Source organism: Quercus robur, chromosome 8 (assembly GCF_932294415.1).
Source record: "Quercus robur chromosome 8, dhQueRobu3.1, whole genome shotgun sequence".
Classification (NCBI taxonomy): domain Eukaryota; kingdom Viridiplantae; phylum Streptophyta; class Magnoliopsida; order Fagales; family Fagaceae; genus Quercus; species Quercus robur.
In genome coordinates, this window is record NC_065541.1 from 51,202,396 (window position 1) to 51,217,278 (window position 14,883).

A 14,883-nucleotide genomic window follows, 5' to 3' on the forward strand; every position below is an offset into this window, starting at 1 on the left:
GCCATCGAGCGCTTTGTGGTGCGAGCAGGTATCATTAAATCATTTGTTACTGCTGTCATAACTCACGCATTTTGGAGACACTATTTGTCCTTAATCTCGTGTGTGACACACACTTGCCCTATCTGTTGTTCCACACCAACCAGCCTGTGTTTTCCTTGGTGGTAATCGGTTTGAAACTTTTTAGTGGAGGAAATGGGTAATTAGTCATAATTTTCCAACTATTTAGTTAGTAGTTCTAGTTCTCAATTTATATTATTTACTAGTATCTCGAGTCTTTTAGACTCGATTTTGGCCTATAGATCGAGCATCAAAGACTCGATTTCTATGCTCTAATTACTTTTGATGTGGCATATTTTTCCACGTGGCGACTACATAGAAATCGAGTCTCTAAGACTCAATTTATAACCTTTATAAATAAAAACAAATCAGAGAGGAACCACCAGAACATTAGAGAAGATCGAAAGCAGAGAAAAAAAAAACAGAAACAAAAAGAGAGATCGAGATCGGAGTGGGTGGCTTCAGATCAACTTCAGACCACCGTGCGCGACCCAGGAAGACCTAGGCCGGGAGCAACCCAGGCAAACCCAGGCCGCAAGCAACCCAGGCCACGACTACCTAGGCTGTGCAAGCCCAGGCCGCGCACGACCCAGGCCGTGCGAGACCCAGGCCGTGCAAGCCCAGTTTGCGAGCGACACAGGCCGCGCGAGCCCAAGCCGCATGAGCCTAGGCCGCGAGAGCCCTAGGCCGTGCGCGACCCAGCTTTTTGTCTCCCTCTGAGCTCTTTCTCTCCTTTTGATCTGAGTCTTTCTCTCCCTCTGAGCTCTTTATCTCTGATCTGAGTCTTTAGGATTGGGATTGATGTGTTTGGGATTTCTTAAATTTGTTTTTGGGCATTTCGGCTTGTACATGAGACTTAAATTTTTTTTAAAAATTTTTTGGGTTAGAAATCGAGTCTTAGAGACTCGATTTCCAAGTAGGTGCCACGTGGAAAAAATACCACATTCAATCCATAAAAATTGAGTCCCAAAAACTTGATTTATAGGCCCTAAATCGAGTCTTTTAGACTCGAGATGCTAGTAAAAAATAGAGTTTTGAAACCTTAACTACTAACTAGATAGTTAGGAAAATTAAATTAGTTACCCAGATTCCCCCTTTTTAGTGACTTAACCAGGAGTTTTTCTTCTAAGCTTACACACGTGTCTATTCATGCAAGTATATATTAGTTGCTAACCTATGTAATGTATGAAAATAGCTACTGAATGAAGTTAAGGAAAAAAATAATTATTTTTGAGTTGGAGTAGTAAGCAAAAATGCATAAAATTTTAAAAAAAATGACATTACAAAATTTTATTAGTTAGGCATAAGGAAATAATGTTGTTTTATTTATTAGTTTTTTGTGGGGGAAAAAAAAAAGAGATAGAATGTTGTGTCTTTAGTTTATTTTGGGTTGTATATATAGGTATATATAAGATAGATTGTAATATATATGTCGAAAAATACCTATTGGCTGAAAATTTGCTTATTGAATGAAAATATATCTATTGATTGAAAAGATGCCTATTGGCCGAAAATACGCATATTGAATGAAAATATGCCTACAAAAAGGTGTCTATTAAAATGTCATAACCCTTAATATTGGATATACGAAAAGGTGTCTATTGGCCGAAAATGTGCCTATTGAATGAAAATGTGCTTATTGGTAGAAGTTAATATATTCGATGTTGAATTTTCAAAACATGAAAAGAAGGTGATGCTAGCTTGCTACTAGTCAATCAAGCGTTTTGAACTCCTAGTAGAACTGCCATAGCATGCTAGAAAGAAAAATTGAACTCGCAGGCTTTAACATTTGAACTTAGAGTCATTGTCGAGCTAGAAGTCACATTCATATTCACGTTCAACCCCTATAGTGTAAGGGGGTCAATTCCAAACCAAAAGCGACAAGTCGACAATCACAGAAGGAGTGACTATGACTTTGAATTGTTATGAAAAAATCATTACATAATAATTAATAATCGGGTGTTTGGTACCTGCACTCAAACAATAGTTTTTGGTTTTTAAACAATATCATATATATTTTCACACATTTTTTCAACCACACATATTTCCAAAAAATATAAACAACGTTATTAGAATAACATTACCAAACGGACCCTAAATTACATATAACTAACAAAAGCTATACCAACCAATTAGTGAAACTTGAACATAACTAATAATACACTATTATAATAACCTTGTAAAATTTATTATTTAATCGACCAAGTAAATGAAAAACGTGTTCTTTTTTTTTTTTCTTTTTTTTTTTGAGCTTTTCGTAATATGGATGTAGGATTTAAGTGTTGAATTATTTCAATTTTTTGTGCCATTATTTCTCCTAATCTCTCTATCTTCCCCCATCATGTCATGTGCCCCTCCCCCTTCTTCTTCATTCCCTTTCTTTTCAACTTTGTTTTTTTTTCTATATTTTTCTTTTCTAGGGTGGCATTACTTTTTCTCTCTTTTCAACTCTGCTACAGGTATAAAAAGCTCACCCATTTTCTCTTATGGAAGTTACTCATCTCATTTGGGCACGCAACACTAAAAAAAGGGAGGATGTATGACAATTTCTATGAAATATTATTGAAACTTGTTCTTTTATTTTTTTTTTCCCTCAAGGTGAGGAGGTTGTGAGATGGTTGGTTCCTGGTCTTTTCCGTTTTCCTTTTATCCTTCTATCACTTAATATATTTTGTTTTCTTAATCAATTCGAAACAACCCCCAATACTGCGAAGGGAAGGGAGGAGCTATGACCCTTGCTGATAGGGGCAGAGTTGGTGTGGGGGTGGCAATTACCAACAAACACCTTTAAAATAGGAGTAGATTAGTTTTTCCCTTACAAAATTTTAGAATAATTTCCCCCAATGAGATAAGTATAAACTCACTCCTTACAATGATATGCATGCATGAGTTGGGTTAAAATGAATTGACTCCTTGCAATTAATTAATTAATTATCTAAGTTAATTAATTAGATCAAATTTCATGCAATAGTGGCAGCACAAACAAATCACCAACTAAACTAAATCAGTTGAAAATAAATTTGGCACAAGTGATTTGTTTATAAATAAGGTAAACCACCGAGGCAAAATCCATCCGGGTGATTTTAAGGTCACCACTCCCAAGAATCTACTATTATTAATCACAAGTTGTTACAAGTATAAGGAATCTTACCAGACCCTTTGGCCTATCTCGAAATACCAACCTATAGTTGAACCCTTACCCCAATACCCAAATGGGCTTATATTGTAGCAGCAATCTTTTTGTTCAATGCACGAATCCTAATACGTGACTAACCAATGATGCATGGATCCCAATACGTGACTAATTCTCGCAACTTGAAGAGATTATTGGCTACAAAGTTCTTTAGTTCATCAACGATGATGATTAGGAAGCTCCTTGGTTACAAAACCCTTGGTGTAAGGACACAGTAGCTTCTACAGAAAGAATAATGAACTAGGGCACTATTTGCATGCGCGATGACCTTTAAAATAAGTTTTATATATATCTAGGGTTGTGAGAAAAGAAACCCTATACAAATACATAAACTTGGGCCGAAAATCAGATCTGAAAATTATGATTTCATAAGTCTCAACAGAAACAGCTTGTGTTAAACTTCTATCGAGTTTTGACTTTAAATCTCGATAGAAGTCTTTCTGTCGAGATTGCTGTCGAGATTGCTGTCGAGCTTTAATGAGTAACTCTTCTTCACTTGTTTCTTGGTCAGATCTTCATGATTTTAACACTTGACTTGAACAACATGTTTCTTGAAGTTCTAAACTTATTCTAGATCTACCCAATTACAAGTAAAATACATTTTGTCAAAAGATTAGCCAATTACATAAAATATGTCCCTAAGAGTATATAACCTCATTGTACTCTTTTTTTTTTTTTTTTGGTCAAAGATTATGACTCTGTAATATAATTGAGTATCGTGTGTGGTGTTTATAACTTCTCTTTATATGAAAGTCTAGCTTTCCCAATTCACTTCTTCTTTGAGTTGTTTCTAGTTCTATTGGCCAAAAAAAAAAACTAGGCGTAAGGTCTTTTCCTATTTTTTAGTTCAAATAGAATTCACCTTTCTCACAACACTTCAACTTGGAGTAATGGATACCATATTTTAAATTTAAAACAATTATTTTTTTAATAAAACAGACGACACTAAATCCGTACAGCGCCTTCTTCCTTTAACTAACGTTTTCACCCTCAATCTCTTGACTTTTTCATAGTTTTAAACTCTACTTTTATAAATAATTAAAAGAATAGAGAAAGAAATTTGTAATCCATATAATTTTTTAAAAGCAATCAAGGCAATAAGGAGGTATATAACCTTTCAATATATTACTATACTTTAACACCTTCACGTAGATTTAAATTAATCAAATTATATATTTAAATTTGATGTACTTAGATTAATCTTTTTTTTTTTTTCAATTGTATTTTTTCATCTTATCCTCTTAACCTAAAAACCTAACTCCGTATTTTATAATTTGGTCCCTTTGAAATAAAATCTCACTTAGCAACTCAACTCCAACATGGTATTCACGTTTGGTTGGGGTCAAAGGTAGCCACGTGGGTTTATCATATACACTGCAATGAGACATGAATCTAATGAAATCTGTTTATTAATGATTTGTCATTTTCGCTACAATTATTATTATTTTTTTTGTCAATATTGATGACGGATGCTTGATGGGATTCTTTTTATTCTATAGAAAAAAAAAAAAGTTTTACCGGTGGAAGAGTAAATAATTTAATGGTAATGTGTAGGTGGAGTTTTCAGGCTACTCTTATGGCAAGTGCATAATCATGCTTGTTCCCATCTCTAAATCAATGCTTAATTTTCTTCATGGGTAGCCAATGGAGAAGCTTCCTGCAATCATCAAATAATAAGGCAAATTCACCAAAACATTCAGTAGAAGATCGACAGACTTCACCACCACATTACAACGAATTTTGCTATTGACATTACAATCAGATTTCTATGTCCAAAAGCATATGATTTTTAACTGTATTTTTAAATTTATTCAGTAATAACAAAAACTAAAAAACTCTTTTTAAGGTTTATATTTTCCGAATAACTTATTTAACTGAAACTAAAAACTTTTTACTGAAAATACTGTAAATAAAATTAAAAGATAACTAAAATAATATAATGAAACCTATGAATAGTACCAAAAAGTGCAATAAAACTTATGAATAATACAAAAATAAACTGAACAATAAAAAAAAAAAAAATTTAAGCCAATACGAAACACATACTAAGGTGTGGTTTGGATACGGATGATTTCGCGTTTACCTTTTTTTTTTTTTTTTTTTTTTTAAGCGCCTCTTGCACTGTTCATGTCTCTGTTCATGAGACATGAACAGTGCATTTAGGCTTATAAATAATAACCTACACTATTCATGCACGCGGATTATACTGTGCAGAGACATTGTACACTGTTCACGACACCCACAACCACTTTATTCAAAAAAATATTAAAAATGGGTTCCACGATACTATTTACACATTTATAAATTATTTTGCTACAGTATTTTTAGTTTTTAACAAAATAAGTTCTATCCAAACAAATCTTAAGAATCACCATTTTTATTTCTAATCTGTGTTCCATTGCTAAAAAGAAATGCAATTTCTTTAATTTTATGAAAATGTTTTCAGTACGCAGTCACAAGAAAGTTGAATTTGGAATCTTCAATTAGATTTTGTCCATGGCAAATGGAAGCAAATCCCTTTTTCTATTTCTTAACACCGAAGTATCGTTCCAATTGTATCGGATGTCCCCGAAGTAAACAATTATTTTGTTTTGTCAAACTGAAGTAAACAATTTTGAGAAAAAGGCAATTTCTTGGTAAGTTCGACACTGGAATCTTTTGGCATAATTCATTAACCTGCAGAAAAGTCAGTATAAGTCTCAGTGTGTTTTAACAAATTAATTAAATTGTAACGTGAACCTACAAATTCAATGCCTCCACAGATCAGAAAAAAAAAAATTTAGCACGACAAAACTTCGTATAAGACAAAGAAAAGCACTGTATAATGAGTGGATCAATTCATATTTGTAGTTAAAACTTCAAACATCAAAACCTTACTTATGTGTCTCCTTGCTATACAGCTATGACTTTATCTCAAAAATTCTACGGAATCCAGCTGGGCGGGCCTGAGCGGCACATTCATTCTATCCATTTTGGATATCCGGTTGGAATATTCCAACGATCCCACCATAAAAATAAATAAATTAATTTTTTTTTTTTTAAAAAAAAAACAACAACAACAACAACGACAAAGTAAGAATTTATTCTAAATAGGAAATCTAAATGGTCAAATATCTTCTTCTCAAAATAAAAAATAAAAAATAAATGGTCAAATATCTTGCTTGAGAAATCTTGGAAACAACGGCAAGAATAATATTAATATTCCGGCAACATTGTTTTCTATAGGATATTGGTACATGAAAATGAAATGAGGAATAGAATAAAGAAACTTGAATTTTTATTCTTCTAACGTCTCTAGAAGATCCCAGTATAATGTGATTAAACTACACAACTTGAAGTAATGACACTTATTTATTTATTTATATATATTTAGGGAAAAGTTAACGGATATTCTAAAATTATTAGTTTAGAAAATACTTTTGAAACTTTTTTGTGGAAAAAAAATAACTGAATTTTTTAACAGTTTTTATTTTTTTGACAAATGAAGATATTCAAGCTTTTTTTAAGTATTTGATTATTCCCTCGGATGTATGTAGTCTCACAGTCTTGCATTTACTAGGTTTTACTGAAAAGAATTCCATGGAGGTGGCCCTAAGATATTGGTAAGAAGTTTCGAACACAGATTTCATGAATATCATGAGGTCTTAGAAACTATTAAACCAACAACCTCTTGAGGTTTTGATAGCTTTTTATATTTCCATAAAAGTGGTTTTAAAACTTTTTTAAAATAGTCTATTAACAAATGCCTTAAAAGCACCCATTAACATGACCTTTTTTTATATACATTTTGAAAATTTTATTTTGCCAAGGATAAAATCAATACATCATAAGCAGCAAAGCTTGAATAATATACAACGTTTCTTCTATCCAAGTACTAAAATTAAAAAGACCTTTGACATGTTGAGCTAAACCACACTTAACCTTGTCACAAGACCCCTTTTTTTTTATAAAAATTTTGAAAATTTTATTTGTAGGAAGATAAAAGCAATACATCATGAGCAATAAAGTGCTCAATAATATACAATGTTTCTTCTATCTAAGTACTAAAATCAAAAACACTAAAACTTATTATGGCCCAAGAGGCAGCAATACGGTTTAGAGAGGAAGATGAGGAACTGGAAAGGAGCACTAAGAAGGTTAAGGAAAACCATTCCCAGGGAAAAATGAGTCGCCCCGCTTCACCGAGTACGGAGAGGAGGGGTGGGGGTTTTTCCTACAAGGAGAAACTTGTGGGGGAGATACCGGGCGCTTTTGAACAAGCTTTTGCATTTGAAAATGAGATGGAAACTGAAGTAGAGTCAGACGACGAAACTTCAGATCTTAAGGCGAGTATTGTTGCGGTGAACCTGTCAAGAGAAAGAAAGGCTAGCATCCGAGCCCATTGGTCTAATGCTCTAATTGTGAAGGTTGCCGGGAAAATGGTGGGGTACCAGGTTATGTTGACAAGGCTTCTAAGTCTATGGAAGCCTTCAGGCCGTGTGGATTGCGTTGATTTTGGAGAGAGATTTTTTCTTATTAGATTGTTGGCCAAAGACGATTATGGTAGAGCTCTTAAATATGGTCCATGGTTTGTGAGCAATCACTATTTATCCACACGAAACTGGGAGGCTAATTTTAATCCTGCTAAGGCAAATGTAGCAACGATTGCAACTTGGGTTCGCCTACCAATTTTGCCAATAGGGTACTATTAGCCATCTGTTTTGCGGGATATTGGTAAAGCCATAGGTCTAATCTTGCGAATCATTATGCATATAGCTACTGAAACAAGGGGCATGTTTGCAAGATTATGCATTCAAATCAGTTATGATAGGCCTTTAATCAAGCTTATCAAAGTAGGGGGTATATCCCAACCTGTTCAGTACGAAGGGCTTAGCTCTCTTTGTTTCTCGTGTGGGTGCATTGTTCACAGGGAGGAAAATTGTCCTTACAGAGTAAGAACTTTGAAGTTGCCTGGTGGGGATGATGCTAATGGGGAAATTTTGGAGGGAAAAGAGGCCACGCCTCCTGACAAGAGCTGACCAAAAAATGATAACTTTGGGTTGTGGGTTTTGGTTGCATGAAAAAAGAAATCTAGTAGTGATTTTGGAAAGGTAAACACCCAACCTTCCTCTTCTAGATATCAAGGCCCATCAATAGCTGGCCCTAGTCAAACTTTGAGCCTAACATGTAAATTGTTTATTCGAAGGCAGATAGAAGTGATCATGTGACCCATATAGCTTTCAAGAGTCCTTTTGTAGATCACATTCCCCCTCTTAATGGTGCAGATCAGTCTAGACTGACACAACACAATGTGCCAAGCAAAGGTCCCTCTCGAGGGCAAAAAAGTAAGCAAAAAGCTCGGGTTTCTGCTGGGGCTAGGGACGGACTGATGAGCTCGTTTGACAAAGAGAAGAGTATCCTAAGAGCTGACCGGACTAGCAGCAAGTTCAGGATGCCAACGAAGGAATGGCAAATTTTCGATCAAGCTCCACAAGAATTTCATGCGTTCATTGTTAGAGGCTCAAAAAATCCAATCAAATCTTCTGGGTTTGGAAAAAGGGACTCATTTTGACGAGGCAGAGATGTTGTATTCACCAACAAATAGTTCAGTGCAAGCCTTTAAGCTTCAGAATCAAGCCCGAAGTGGGGATCTGGCTAGTGCGCAGTCCAACACTACTATGAATATCTCAAGGGCTTCTTTGAAAAGAATAGATCCAACTTTTAGAGCTAAAGCGGGTGTCAGGCAGAACAATGAAGATGATGAGTCTCTTCATTTTGATGATAGTGAAGATCAAGTGCAAGCTGACAGTAGGAATGGCCATGGTGGTGATGATAGGCGCTATGATGAGGGAAGTGTTTCATACCTTCTCTAATTATATTTTTTTACCTATTTATTTATTATAAATGAATATTGTTAGCTGCAATTGTCAAGGTGCTCTTAACCCCTTATTTAATAATTTTGTTCGTGATTTAGTTCATACTTTATCCCCTACTGTTTTGATTATAATTGAAACCAAGGTTAGTGGTACCAGGGCCAAGAATATCACTGTTCGTTTACCTTTTGATGGGGTCATTCATGCTAATAATATCGATCTGACTGGAGGATTGTGGGTTCTTTGGGATTCATGCCATCGTCAAGGATTTGTCTTTGTGTATTTCCTAGCTTCTCTCAGTTATATACACTAGCCCCAGATATGCTGAAAGGAAGCTGTCGTGGGAAATCTTTCCATTGTTGCTGGGCTACACTCCTTGCCTTGGGTTATTGTTGGTGACTTCAATGAAATGTTAGATGGTGAGGATAAATTTGGAGGCAGAAGAGTGAATTTGAGCAGAGCAATGAAGTTTTAGGAGTGCTTAAATAACTAAAGAATGATTAATCTTGGATTCTTTGGACCAAAATTCACCTGGTCTAATCTTCGCCCTTTCTCGCAGTTAGTTTAGGAGCATATTGATAGAGTGTTTGTGAATACTAAGTGGTATAACATCTATCTAGAAATGGGTGTTACTCATTTGGAGAGGGCTCATTCGGACCATTGAGCCATTGTTCTTAGGTTGAATAATGAAGCTAGTGTGCAATTTCCTCGGCCGTTTAGATTCCAGCCAATGTGGTTGTCTAATCCTTCGTTTCCTAATGTGGTAAGGGCAACATGGAGTGCTTCTAATAGCTTGGATGTCGGGGTGACAAAATTTGTAGCTAAGGCAAAGGAGTGGAATAAGAATCATTTTGGCAACATCTTCCACAAGAAGTGGAGACTTGGTGCTAGGCTTAAGGGCATTCGGTCTGTGCTTGCAGATAGGTCTAGTAGCTCCCTTATTGAGCTTGAGAGGGGTTTAAGGGTTGAATATGTAGAGGTTTTGTGCCTTGAAGAAGAATTTTGGAGTATGAAGTCACGTATCACCTGGATTATTGATGGGGATAGAAACATGGCTTTTTTTCACACGTTGGCCCTTGTCCGTAGAAGAAGAAATAAGATTACCTGCATTAAGGATCAAATGGGGAATTGGCTGAATGGAGATTTAGTAATTGCTGAGTTCATAAGGCAGGGATTTATTGACCTGTTCTCCTCATCGCAAGTTAGTGTGCCTATTGAAGATTGGGTTCCCCCTTGCTAGTATTGCAGATTGGGTAATGAGGATAAAGGCAAATTGGAAGTCTCGGTGATGTATGGTGAGATTTTTGATGCTCTTAAAACTTTTAAGCCTTATAAGGCACCTGGTTTGGATGGGCTTTATACGGGTTTCTTCTAGCGTTCCTAGCTCATTGTTGGGAATTTTGTCAAAGTTGACGTAAAATCTATTTTCTCCTCTAGGGTTATGTCAGAGTATCTAAATAAAACTCTTATTATGTTGATCTTGAAGTGCAAGAGTCCTGAGTCTCTTTATAATTACTGGCCTATTAGTCTCTACAATTTAGTCTACAAGCTTGTCACCAAAATTATTGTTGGCCATTTAAGACATTTGTTGCCTTCTTTGGTATCTCCCCTCCAAACTGCATTTGTGCCTGGCAGGATAAGGGTAGACAATGCAATATTAGTTCAGGAGATAGTACATTCCATGTCTAGGAGGAAAGGTAGGACAGGGTTGATGGCGATAAAAATTGATTTGGAAAAGGCTTATGATCGCCTCGAATGGAGCTTTATTCGAGATATGTTGAAGTTGTTCAATTTTCCTAATCATTTGATCTCTCTTAATATGAGTTGTGTGTCCACCTCTATTTCGGTGCTAGTTAACGGTGGGGGGCTTGACTATTTTTAGCCTTCTAGGGGACCCCTTATCCCCTTATCTGTTTATCTTGTGTATGGAAGTGCTAGGCACGCTAATTACTGAGAAGTGTGAAGCCAAGTTTTGGGACCCTGTTAAAGCTGCCCCGGGGGGTATATCATTCTCTCATATTTTCTTTGCAGATGATTTGGTTCTTTTTGCTAAGACTGATCGGAAAAATTGTATTGCCATAAAAGATGCCATTGAGAAATTTTGTGTGCTTTCTGGGCAGAAGGTGAGTGATGAAAAGTCTAGTGTTTTCTTTTCCCTGAATGTCTCTAGAGATGCTCGCGAGGAATTATGCAACACACTTGGGTACCGATCTACTCCAACCCTAGGGAAGTATTTGGGATTCCCCATCAAGCATACCTCGGACCCTCATGATTTTGGTTTTGTCATTGAACGGGTCCAAAGCCATCTCGCTGGTTGGAAATCCCATTTGCCTTCATTTGCAGGAAAGCTTGTGCTCACACAAGCGATCACCACGGCCATCCCTAGTTATAGCGTTCAGTGTTCTATCCTACCCCTAAAAGTTATCAAGTGTGTAGACAAGCTTAATCAAGATTTCTTATAGGGGTCTATTGAAAAATAAAAAGAAAATCCATATGGTGAGCTGGAAGAAGGTTACGAAGCCCAAAAACGATGGAGGTCTTGGATTACAGGCAGCCAAGGAAAAGAATAATCCCTTGCTTGCTAAACTGAACTGGCGTATGCATCATGAAAAAGAATCCCTTTGGGCTCGGGTGTTGACGCATAAATACATTAATCGTAGGAGGTATGTTGGGAATCAGATCAGTGTGGGAAGAATTAAAGGCTACTTTTCTGTGCGGAAAGCTATTAAGGAAGGGGAATCTATTTTTAAAAAAGGCATCAAGTGGATTGCTGGTTGTGAGAGCAATTTATCCTTTTGGAATGATAAGTGGCTCAATCAAGGGACTCTATGAGAGCTTATTTCTGGACCTTTTAATAGAAAGGAAGAAAACCTTCAGCTCAAAGATGTCTTTAAACGGGGCCGCTGGGACTTAGGGTGCATCTCCTTCTACTTTCCTTTGATTCCAATGCAGGATATTAAAGCAAATCCTATGCCTCTCATGACTATTAAATCATATTGCATCTCTTGGTTCCTGTCCCCAAGTGGAGAATTTGTCTTGAAAGATGCATATAAGCTTGCTTGTACTGAAGATGGTAGCTATACATTTAATCTTGACACTGGTAGTTGGGTTTGGAAGATTTCTACACTTTCAAAAATCAGGTGCTTTCTTTGGCAATGTTGCCACCTAAGTATCCCAATTAAAGAAACTCTTGAATCCAGAGGTATGAACATCTCCCATCTCTGTCCTCTTTGCAATAATGAAGTTGAATCAATCATCCATATGTTGAGAGATTGCCCTTTGGCCGGTTAGGTTTGGGATTCTCTTCTTCCTTCTTCTGTATTAAATTCTTTTTATGGCTCATCCTTGGTGAATTAGCTACATTCCAATTGTAATTCTAATGCTTGCTCTCATTTGGGAATTTCTTGGGATGTTTTGTTTCCTTTTGGTGTTTGGAGTATTTGGTTGCATAGGAATAAGATTGTCTTCAGAGGCAACAATCCCCCAAAGTTGAATAGCTACGAAGTGATCACTAAGGCAACCGAGTTTGCTTTCTTGGGAGTGAATGGGAGGAATGCTAGAGTGAAAACTATTGTTCAATTGCGTTGGACATCACCCCCGGTGCAGTGGGTTAAACTCAATTCGGATGGATCTTCAATGGGCAACTCGGGGTAGGGGTGTGCAGAAAACCCACCGACCCGCCAAACCCGACCCAACCCAACTCGACCCACTGGGTTGGGTCGGTTTTTAAGGCTTGGTGGGTTGGGTTGGGTTATAAAAAAAAAATATTTATAGCGGGTCGGGTTGGGTTTGGGTCGTAAAATTACAAATCCGCCAAACCCGACCCGACCCACCATATTTAAAATATATTTTATATTTAATAATTTAAAAAAAAAAATCAATTGTAGGGCACTTTTATATATATATATATATATATATATATATATATTATATATTTAATAATTTTATAAAAAAAAACCAGTTGTAGAGCAACATTTCCTCAGTTCCTCCTACTAATACTAATTTAATATATATATATAAAATATATTATATAATTAATAAATTTTTTTAAATAACCAATTCTTCCTATCCTATATAAAAGCCAATTAGTTCACACAAATCCTAATAAATTACTATTGTTGTTTAGTCATTAGTGTTGATCCTTTAAGGAGTTACATTGATACTAATCTTTAAGTTTTTTTAATATATTAATATTTATATTTTTTTTTACTCAATTTAATAATAATAATAATAATAATAATAATAATAATAATAATAATTTGTCAAATCCATGGGTTCAATCCGACCCATGTGGGTTGGGTTGGGTTGGGTTGGGTTGGCCTTATGTGATGGGTTGGGTTAGGTTGGGTTGAATTTTTTTGACCCACCATGGTGGGTTGGGTCAAAAAATCCCCTCAACCCGACCCAACCCGACCCATGCACACCCCTAACTCGGGGCGTGCAGGTGGAGGAGGCATCATTAGGAATGAAGAGGGTAAGTTGATCAAGGGGTATGCGAGAGCTATTGGAACTACAACTAGCGTTGCTGCTGAATTGTGGGCGTTGAGAGATGGAATTCAATTATGTTTGGAGCTGAATCTTCTCGCGGTGATAATTGAATTGGATGCGATGTTGGTAATTAATTTGCTAAGGAGTACAAAACACAACCCAAATGGAAATAACAATCTTGTTGCTGATAGCAAAGAAGGTATGGCTAGAATTCCAAGAGTTCATATCCAACACTGTTATAGAGAAGCTAACAAATGTGTGGATGCACTAGCTAGGAGGGGTGCGCTGCTCCCTTGTAATTTTCTTGTTTTTGATTCTCCCCCAGCAGATTTTGCTCTGTTGTTGAGTCTAGATGATGCTGGGTTTTTGTATGAGAGGAGTGTTGCTCCTGCTTCAGTTGTTTAGTTTAAAAAACTTTCCTTTTCACCCAAAAAAAAAATCAAAAACACCTCTAACGTTTTGGTTAATCCATGCATAGCCTTGTGACTAGTAAGTTATAATACATGGTGTTTCCTATATCATAATTGCTCAATTGATATATCTTATAATTTTTGTACAAGGAAAAGGTTACTGTAGGGACACGATTTGTTTAACGGCCCAAGAGTAGCATTGGGCTCGTATACAATGGGCCCCAACAATATGATTTGTAGAGGGTGGGCTTGAATGGCATGACATTGGGCACAGGTGGACGGTTTGATCGTGGCGTCCATGGAAGTTCTTGTACGGGCGGGCCTTGCTTGACTAGCTAAGCCCTCCATTGGAACGGGTTGTAGGACTTTTGTCCTCGGACGTTGTCCCCGGATCCTTGTATCCTTCCCTCTCCCCCCTTTTACCCGGGGGGAGAGAGTCCTTCCCTACCTTCTGGGGAGTTCTTCCTTTTATATCCGTCTTTCTTCTCTTTCTTCAAGTTCATGTGTAGGTCTCACCCTCTTTTCGAGGTGCAGACCTATCCTGTCAACCCATACTCCAGTATGGTTTGGAGTCGCTGGGAAAGTTCAAGGGTATGGTTTAGAGCATGGACTTGTCAGATAAAGGGCTTGGTATTATGATGTTGGTAGCTTTTTCCCTTACCCTGCCCCTGAACTCAGTTTTCCTCCCTTCCTCAGGCATTTCGTGAGGTGCCGAGCAGGAGGTTGTCCTCGGCAACGGCTCTCCTTGGCGTGGGTCCTAGCCCTGGGCCCCCATGCAGAATGGGCCTGGGCCGCGAATTCACTAGCCCCACAATAGCCCCTCAAAATCCTGCTGCTCGACTTTTAGTTGGGGATGAGGATTTTGATAATGCTGGGCCCACAT